The 10,362-nt window shown below is 46.3% G+C and overlaps 1 non-coding gene across 1 annotated transcript; it reads right to left on the bottom strand.

The window, feature by feature from the left end:
- Nucleotides 1–2,183: 2,183 nt before the first annotated feature.
- On the bottom strand, nt 2,184–2,257 carry trnan-guu (transfer RNA asparagine (anticodon GUU)). The gene has a single exon. It is a non-coding gene; the product is annotated as a tRNA-Asn (tRNA).
- Between the last annotated feature and the right edge of the window lie 8,105 nt (nt 2,258–10,362).

Raw genomic sequence — 10,362 nt, 5'->3', positions numbered from 1 at the left:
CGTCCCTTTTGGCCGACAACAAGGCCATAAATGCAGACGCATCGGTCCGCATACAGAGGTGGGCACTCAAGTTAGCCACCTGTGACTACACACTTCGGCACAGACCGGGCACTGAAAAATGCGCCGATGCACTCAGCAGGCTCCCACCAGCCACCACTGAGAGGGCTACCGAGCATGCCGCTGAGATGGTTATGGCTGTTGAAGCTTTTGCAAGCGATGGCTCACCCGTGACAGCCCGTCAGACTAAAGTCTGGACAAATAGAGACCCGCTATTGTCTCTAGTCAAGAAATGTGTCCTGCATGGGGACTGGGCAGCCACGTGCAGGGCATGCCCTGAGGAATTTAAACCATTTCACAGGGGCAGGGATGAACTCTCGATTCAGGCCGATTGCCTACTGTGGGGAAACCGCGTAGTCATGCGCCAGATGGGCAGAGAGGTGTTCATCAGAGAACTCCACAATGAGCATCCGGGCATTGTCATGATGAAGGCAATTGCCAGGTCACACGTTTGGTGGCCAGGGACAGATGCAGATCTGGAAGTTTGTGTTCGCAGGTACAACACGTGTGCCCAGCTGTGCAATGCGCCAAGGGAAGCCCCCCTTAGCCCCTGGCCATGGACCGCCAAGCCTTGGTCACGCATCCATGATGACTACACAGGTCCTTTCATCGGAAAAATGTTTTTGGTTGTAGTAGACGCTCACTCCAAATGGATCGAGTGTGACATTTTTAATTCAAGCACATCCTCTGCCACGGTAGAAAGTCTACGGGCAATGTTCGCCGCCCACGGTCTACCGGACATCTTGGTCAGCGACAATGGCCTGTGCTTCACAAGCACTGAATTCCAGGACTTCATGGCAGGCAATGGAATTAACCATGTCAGAAAGGCACCGTTCAAGCCAGCCTCAAACGGCCAGGCAGAACGAAAAGTGCAGATAATCAAACAGTGGATGCTCAGAATCCAAGGGGGTTCCCTACAAAGCCACTTATCACGCCTCCTGTTGGCCAATAGATCCCGACCACACTCGCTCACAGGGGTTCCACTCGCAGGGCTGCTAATGATAAGGATGCTCAAATCCCGTTATCCCTTATACACCACACCATGAAAGAAATTGTTGAGAGCAGGCGCCAATCACAATTTAACTACCATGACAGGAATGCGGGGGCACGATATATTGGTGTAAACGACCCTGTTGTTGTCCACAACTACACTGAAGGGCCTAAATGGCTTACAGGCACTGTGATTGCCAAAGAGGGCAATAGGATTCTGGTAGTTAAACTAACCAATGGACAAATCTGCCGCAAACATGTGGATCAAACAAAAAGGAGGTTCAGCAACCCCATAGAAGAAGCAGAGGAAGAACACGATACAGAGTTCACTCCAGCACAGGTGACCGAACACCGGAACCAAAGGGAGGAGAGCCCAGTCACTGTGGGCAGTCCCGATAGGCCTGAGGCACCGCAAACAGCAGACACACAGGCCTGCGCCCAACAACCGGAGCCCCAACTCAGGTGCTCTACAAGAGAGCGTAAACCACCAGAGAGACTCAACCTGTGATCCCAAAAAGACTTTGGGCTCATGTATTCAACCAGCATTGTAACCCATTTTTAAATTCAAAACCTGATAAAATTGACGACCTGCAGCCAACGTGCAAAAGTAAGAATTATTTTCATCACCGTTAATTAGCCGATAACCTTCTTCAGAATGAAATAAATAATACTATAATTACTGAGGAACAGTGGTATCTTCAATCATTCATTTTCTCTTTACATGTGATGAAGTTTTATCCCTATCTCATTTACACGCTGTATGAGAATGGTTTAAAATTGTAAGTGTTTATGACTCAGTTGTAAAACCATTGATTATGTGTGTGTCTATTCTTGATAGGAGGAGCACTTGTGACCGAAGTTCCAGTTCTATATATATATCAATAGAATCAATTTCCACCAGTTTCTTTAAACCCAATAACATAATTTATTTCTAATGGGCTGGATGGAACATGATCCATGTAAAAAATTGTTATCGTTTTACTTGAACTGAATGCTCATAAAATACTGGAGTGGGAACTAATTGGATAACAGCACTACTGGCAACATTTGCGGAATAGATTCGTGCAGCCAAAACGCACAATGACAACCTGGGATTGTGCGGCACCGAATACTCGGGGAAAAACAGTTAAACACTTCGTCCCTGGGTGGGCTTGAACCACCAACCTTTCGGTTAACAGCCGAACGCGCTAACCCATTGCGCCACAGAGACTGATGGAAGTATAAGGTGCAAGACATCCAAAACCAGGGTGTCAGTCAGTTAAAGCTTCAGATTGCTCCGACCGGGATGGAACTTGTCCACTCTCAGTTGTACTTTTCCCAAATAAATGGAGGGACATTCATTGTGGATGCGTGGAAGCAGTCTGGTCCCGCACACTGCAGACACTTCCATGTCACCGCCAACCAGCTCTCCCACAACCGGTGTGATCTACCTTCCAGCCTTCCGGTGCCTTGTCTGTGACAAAGTATTCTGATTGTCCCGAAGCCGGTATTAGGTTTGAATTCCTTTTCAGCTCCTGACTGCGGATATTCCTGTGATTAAACGGGAACTAAATGCTTACAGGGCCAGTTGGATTCACCGTTTCTTTGCTTGGTGAAATTTCAAAGATTGAAAGCAACGCACATCAACCCCAAACGTCCCGTTAGATGGAAGCCCAGTTCCTGTTTCAAGCTTGAATGCAGGTACAAGCAGAACTTATTCAAAGAAAGTCCAAGTCCCTGAGACCCCTGATTATTTGCACCAAAATCTTTGCAAAGAGTTGAGGTACATGTTTGGTGATCTGGGCACATCTTTCCCCAAACTACAACACTTCAAACATAACTCAATGGCTGCAAAGCGCTTTGGGGCGTCATGAGTTCCTGAAAGGCGCTGCAGATATGCAAGTCCTTATTTGCAAAAGTTCGATGCAATTTCAAAATATGCGAGCAATATCAGGGCTCCTCTGGGACCCCTCGTAAATTTCAATTGACAACTTCGAAGGGAAATCACAGCCCGAGACCAACGAGCCAACTGTTTGACAAACGTGAAGATAAGGTGCAACCATGATCAAAGCATTTTTTTTGTGTGTCGCTATTCTGAACATAAGAACTTAAGAACTAGGAGCAGGAGTAGGCCATATGGCCCCTCGAGCCTGCTCCACCATTTAATATGATCATGGCTGATCCGATCATGGACTCAAGTCCACATCCCTGCCCGTTCCCCATAAGCCTTATTCCCTTATCAGTTAAAAAGCTATCTCTGTCTTAAATGTATTAAATGTCGTGGCTTTCTCAGCTCTCTGATGCAGTGAGTTCGACAGATTTACAACCCTCTGAGAGAAGAAATTCCTCCTCATCACAGATTTAAATGGGCAGCCCCTTATTCTGAGATTATGCCCCCTAGTTCTAGTCTCCCCTATCAGTGGAACCATCCTCTCTGCATCCACCTTATCAAGCTCCCTCATTATCTTATACGTTTCGATAAGATCACCTCTCATTCTTCTGAATTCCAATGAGTAGAGGCCCAACCTACTCAACCTTTTCTCATAAGTCGACCGCTCATCTCCGGAGTCAACCCAGTAAACCTTCTCTGAACTGCCTCCTAAGCAAGTATATCCTTTAGTAAATATTGTAAGTGTTTGTGATCCTCGCTCAATTGCCAGACGGACGGTTTGAATCGCCCCCACCTTACGAAAGTTCTAGATCCGGGAATTATTAATCAGAGTGTAACTTAAATGAGTCACTGAAAGGGATGCTTCAGTGATAAATCGTAGTATATTTATTTGGTCTAACATACACTGTCTAAAAAATGCACTGCTAAACGAAATCACTGTCTCTGTGGAGAATAAAATCCCGGTTACAAACAATATACATACAGTACAGAAATGAACCTAGTAACACGCAGTAATTCCCTGGTGGATTCTAACCCCACCACAACCAATGAATTACCCTCCCCAGAATAGCCCTGGAAAGCTTCACTTCTGAGAAAACCCTGAGCCCTTACCCAGCTGGCCTGGGATATCTGGTTACTGGCTTGGGACACTCGCGACCATGTTCACCACCACACGCAGCCCGTTTCCTTGCTCAGCTCAGCTGTGGGAAGTCACTGCCTGGTCTTCAGTCTCGGTGGCTTCTTCTGCAGTACAGCGGCCCCTTCCTCTGGTACATCGATCGGTGGAGCGAGAGCGAGAGGGAGAGGGGGCTCTCTCTAGACACAAGCTGCAAGCTGCAAGCTCCAAGCTTCACACCAAGCTCCAAGCTAAAAATAAAGTGGAAAGGACCCTGTCTTTCTGGGAGTCTTGCTACCCCTATCTTTCCTGCCAATCTTTAAAACCCCTTTGTTTCTAAGCACGGGAACTTAGTCAGTGATGGGCCATCCCACCCATGCATTGGGCTGATGGCCCTTAGTCTGGGCATCTCTCTGTGCCTTTGTGTTGGGAAAGACCCAGCTCCTCCTTGGCTGGCCAGGCTGATGGGTTCATTGTTCTGTGTCTCCTTCTGAGATGGAGGTGAGAAGTGCTTTTACAAATTAGAGTGGCTTTGTCAGTGGGCCCCCTTCCTGGCCGACAGCTCTTTTGTCAATGGATGACTGACAGCTCTTTTGTCCGAGCGAACTGCCATGCGGTCTCTGGAGTTTTAACAAAACCAGCTTTTTCACATATCTGCGCAGGCTGACCCCAGCACAGGGAAAATAGCCTCAGAAAAATAAAATCCACAAAATATTCTCGACTGAGTCCATTCTTTAAACAGGAACTTTGCGATGTCTTCATTATGCTCTGCTAATTATCGATCTTGCCACGTAAAAAGTGCGTTGGCATTGCAATGCATTAACGTAAAATTAATGAAAAGAAAATGCAACAATTTATCGAGTGCAAAACATGCAGTGCCTGCATTTCAAAAAGCATTGCTTTTATTCATCCTGCGGAATGCATATTGCACAGATAATCTCAGCACACATTGTGCAGACAAAGGCAGCATTAGACAACAAAGTGATTTGTCCTCCGCTGATTTGCAGCAGATAACTGACGGTTGAGCACACAATTTGACAACTAGACTTGTAGATCAAGCATCAATGAAAAAGGCAACAAAACTGCCCACCAGCACCAGGTGTCTTTCACTTGTTTGTCCCAAATTTTCATCAGCTGGGAAACAAGAATTTAGGTTTCACCGAGATTTAAACTCAGATCGCTAGATTTAAAATCAAGAGGTCTCACCATTACACCATGGAACAAAATATTCCAAAGCTTTTGAAACATACTTCGTCACAGACAAGGCACCGGAAGGCTGGAAGGTAGATCACACCGGTTGTGGGAGAGCTGGTTGGTGGTGACATGGAAGTGTCTGCAGTGTGCGGGACCAGACTGCTTCCAAACATCCACAATGAATGTCCCACACTTTACTTGGGAAAAGTACAACTGAGAGTGGATAAGTTCGATCCCGGTCGGAGCAATCTGAAGCTCTGACTGACACCCTGGTTTTGCATGTCTTGCAGTGTGTATCTGTGTTTCAATGGTTAAGCGCATTCGGCTGGTAACTGAAAGGTGGGTAATCCAAACCCATCTCCGGGCGAAGCCTTTTAATGTTTTTCCCCGAGGATTCGGTGCCGCACAGTTCCGGGTTGTCATTGTGCATTTTGGCTGCACGAATATATTCCGCAAACATTGCAAGCTTTGCTGTTATCCAGTGAGTTCCCACTCCAATACTTTTATGAGCATTCAGCACAAGTAAAACGATAAAAATTTTTTACATGGATCATGTTCCTCCATCCAGTCCAATCAAAATAAATTATGTTATTGGGTTTAAAGGAACTGGTGAAAATTGATTCTATTGATGCATATATCGAACTGGAACTTTGGTCTCAAGTGCTCCTCCTATCAAGAATAGACACACACACAATCAATGGTTTTACAACTGAGTCATAAACACTTACAATTTCTCATACAGCATGTAAATGAGATCGGGATAAAAATTCATCACATGTAAAGAGAAAATGAATGATTAAAGATACTACTGTCCCTCAGTAGCTATATTAATATTTATTTCATCCTGAAAAAGGTTATCGGTTATTTAACTGTGATTTAATTAATTCTTATTTTTTCTTATTAGCTGCATGTCTTCAATTTTATAAGGTTTTGAATTGAAAAAAGTTGTTACAGAAGTTACCGCCCTGACCTGGAATCGAAGCTGTTTTTCTGTGGTACATGGAGTGGTTTTGCCCAATCATTTAAAGGTGATTTCAAAGAATGACGTGGCGTTAAATTCAGATCAAGGTTACGATGTGTTTCGGTGTGAAACAAGTGGATTGAAAAGGACAATAATGACACCAAGCATTACGATGCAGCGATGCAGCAGTGCAGCGTTCCCTGGTGGTCCAGTGATTAGGATTCGGCGCTCTCACCACCGCGGCCCTGGGTCGATTTCCGGCTAGGGAAATTGCACTTCCATCAAAATTAAAACCTTAGAAGAAAGAGTTACATGCATCTCATGTGGAAAAAAAGATTCATTGATTTAAACATCATTAATTAATCCATTGTAGAACTTCAATCATTTAATTTGCCCTGAGTATGTGAGGAACTTTTATCCCGACCTCATTGTATTTTAGGAACATGGTCCAGCCCCGGTATCTCCACCTGTGAAAGTAGGAAACTGCTGGAAATACACAACAGGACGGGTAGCCTTTGACAAACAATTAAACCCAGGTTACAGACTCTCTCCCTTCCCCTGCCCTTTGCGGGACACTTGTTCCCCTTTAATTTTACAGACTGACTGAGTTCACTAACCGCGGGGAGGGAGTAGGTGTCTCCGCGGCCCCACTGTGCTAACATGGAAGATAACACGATGGGGATGTGGGGATGTGGGGTGGTGGGTGGGGGATCAGTGACATGTTTGTGTAAAGGGCAGCGGAGGAGAAGGATTGACAGCTGTCAGTGAGGGACAGAAGTTGTTTAAGGTGAGCCAACACATTCCCGATCAGCACAGAAGGCATTCACTGGTCAGCTGCCCTCTGCTGTACTTCTGGTCAGAGCGGTTTCCGCAGTGGAGCCGATATCACGTTTGCTTTCCACGCGGAAGGATCCCGTGCAGGAAGATTATGTTTAAACTTTCTGTGGATGAACAGCCATGGGCGAGTTTATTCTCCTGTCAAAAGGGCGACAGTGGCTTCTCCCTTATTATTTAGTTGCTCTTTATTTCACTTCACTAAATAGATATATTTGAGTGAGAGAAATTGTTCCAGAGTGTCACACACTTCATCTTTTGTTCCCTTTTAAACACATAAAATGAGGCCGGGGGAATAAATCCAGAAAACAATGATGAGGGATATAGACAAGTGGAAGAGAGATGGGGAAATACTGCCTCTACACACCGGAGAAGTGTGAGCTTGTGGACCGGAGAAGTTGCAGCTGCTGGAGCTGTGCGTTTTATCGGGGAGGGATGGGGGGAGAGCCCACCGAGCGACCGGAGAAGCTGAGAAGCTGCTGTGCTATTCATCGGTTTTGACACAGTTTAAAAATGGCAGAGTGCCAAGTTTTCTCTCCCTACTGCCCATGCGCGAAGGTGCCGGCAGTGTTTTCGGCGCAGGCATTTGGCTCCGCCCCCCACTTCACCATCGACACCACGCCAGGACTCCGGGGACTGTACACAGCGGCCAGGATGGGGTGAGTTTTTCCCCGAGCCGTTTCCAGCGCGCAAAATCGGTGCGCTTGAGGTCAGTGCGCCGACAAAACTGCTTGGGGAAAATCTAGCCCTTGAAGAGTAAGGAGTACACTGAAGGAAATACAAATATGTTTGCCGAGCAACTGTCAAATTTAATAACTTTTTATACAACCATCGAAACAGCAAAAAAAACAGGGCACTCGCCCCATAGTACCTAATATATAGCCCACAGTACAAGAGTAAGGAAGTCTTGCTGCAATTGTACAGGGCCCTGGTGAGGCCACACCTGGAGTACTGCGCACAGTTTTGGTCTCCTTATTTGAGGAAGGAAATATTTGCCTCGGAGGAGGTACAACAGAGGTTCACCAGATTGATTCCTGGGATGAGAGGTCTGTCTTAAGTTGAGAGATTGTGTAGAATGTGCCGATAATCTCCGGAGTTTCGAAGAATAAGAGGTGATCTCTTCGAAACACACAATATTCTGAAGCGGATTGACAGGGTAGATGCTGAGAGGTTGTTTTCCCCGGGCTGGAGTGTCTAGAACCAGGGGGCACAGTCTCAGGTTAAGGGGTCGCCCATTTAAGACAGAGATGAGGAGGAATTTCTTCACTCAGAGGGATATGAATCTTTGGAATTTTCTGCCCCACAGGCCTGTGGATGCTGAGTCTCTGAATATATTCAAGGCTGCGTTAGATAGATTTTTCGAGTCTCTGGGAATCAAGGGATCGAGAGATCACTGGAGTTTGGAAGAATGAGAGGGGATTTCATGGAATCACATAAAATTCTGACGGGACTGGACAGGTCCCGATGTTGGGGAAGTCCAGAACCAGGGGTCGGAGACTAAGGGATAAGGGGTAAGCCATTTAGGACTGAGATGAGGAGAAACTTCTTCATTCAGAGAGTTGTTAACCCGTGGAATTCTCTGCCGCAGAGTTGTTGATGCCAGTGTGTTAGATATATTCAAGAGGGTGATGTGGCCCTTATAGCTAAAGGGATCAGGGGGTATGGAGAGAAAGCAGGAAAGGGGTACTGAGCTGAATGATCATCCATGATCTTATTGAATGGTGGTGCAGGCTCGAAGGGCCGATTGGCCTACTCCTGCACCTATTTTCTATTTTTCGATGTTTCTATGTCCTGCTACTGCTTCTTTAATAATGGATTCTAACATTTGCCCAACCACAGATGATAGGCTAACTGGTCTATAGTTTCCTGCTTTTTGTCTGCCTCCTTTTTTAAATAGGGGCATTACATTTGCAGTTTTCCAATCTGCTGGGTCCTCCCCAGAATCCAGCGAGTGCATGTCCACAGATCCCTGAAAGTCGCAGGACAGGTAGCGAAGGTGGTTGAGAAGAAATATGGAATGCTTGCCTTTATTCGCCGAGGCATAGAATGCAAGAGATGGGGTCGGTGGGGCAGGTTTGGTCACAGCTGGAGTACTGCGTGCAGTTCTGGTCGCCATATTACAGGAAGGACATGATTGCACTGAAGATGGTGCAGAGGAGATTTACGAGGATGTTGCCGGCAGTGGAGAATCTTAGCCATGAGGACGGATTAGATAGGCTGGATTTGTTTTCCATGGAACAGAGCCTGAGGGGAGACCTCATTGAGATGTATAAAATTATGAGGGTCCGAGATATAGTGGATATAAAGGACCTATTTCCCTTAGCAGAGGGATCAACAACAAGGAGGCATAAATTTAAAGTAATTGGTCGAAAGTTTAGAGGGGAAATTTCTTCACGCAGAGGGTTGTGGGGGTCTGGAATTCACTGCCTGATAGGGTGGTAGAGGCAGAAACCCTCACCACATTTAAAAAGTGCTTGGATGTGCACCTGAACTGCAGTAACCTGCAGGGTTATGGACCTGGAGCTGGAAAGTGGGATTAGGCTGGATAGTCTCTTGTTGGCCGGCGCGAACACGATTGGCCGAAATGGCCTCCTTCTGTGCTGTAAACTTATTTGATTCTGTGAACTCGTTTGCAAAAAGTTGAGGTGATTTGGGCACATCTTTCCTCACATGACAACATTTCAAAGGCAACTCAACGGCTGCAAAGCGCTTTGGGGCATCATGAGTTCCTGACAGACGCTGCAGAAACGCAAGTCCTTCTTTGCAAAATTTCAATGCAAACTCAAAGCTGGTCTGGGATTTGAAGCCAGGATTTTTCTGCAAATTTTAAGTAACAACTGCGAAGCAAGAATCATACCCCTCGACCAACAAACCACCTGTTAGCAAATGTGGAGATAAGACGTAACCATTATTGAAGCATTTTTCGTGTGTGTTGCTGTTCTTGATCGGAGCAGCACATGAGACGGAATCAGTGACTTTGCCTTTTTGACATGTCTTCTGAAGCGCCGCACGGTCCCACTCCTGCAGTCAATGAGCTGTTGCGACGTTAATGTATCCATCATCATCATCATCATAGGCGGTCCCTCGAAACGAGGATGTCTTGCTTTCACGCCGAAAAAGGATGAGTTCACAGGCGTTTCAATGAAGGACCCGAACTACATCCCAAAGGGTGGAAGATGCCTGTGCGTGGATTTTTTTAACGTGTGGTGGCCGTTGCACCCCAGCCATCACACGGGCTTGACAGAGCGAGGTCTTGATCCAGTGGCAAGAGTTATCCAAGACGACAGGCGACCAGCTCTGCTGCACGGACCTAGTGCACACACATATCGCAGTGTGGGCTGG

This window comes from Pristiophorus japonicus, unplaced genomic scaffold (assembly GCF_044704955.1).
Source record: "Pristiophorus japonicus isolate sPriJap1 unplaced genomic scaffold, sPriJap1.hap1 HAP1_SCAFFOLD_252, whole genome shotgun sequence".
NCBI lineage: Eukaryota > Metazoa > Chordata > Chondrichthyes > Pristiophoridae > Pristiophorus > Pristiophorus japonicus.
The sequence above is the reverse complement of the archived record's forward strand: the minus strand, read 5'-3'. Positions and strand labels throughout refer to the sequence as shown.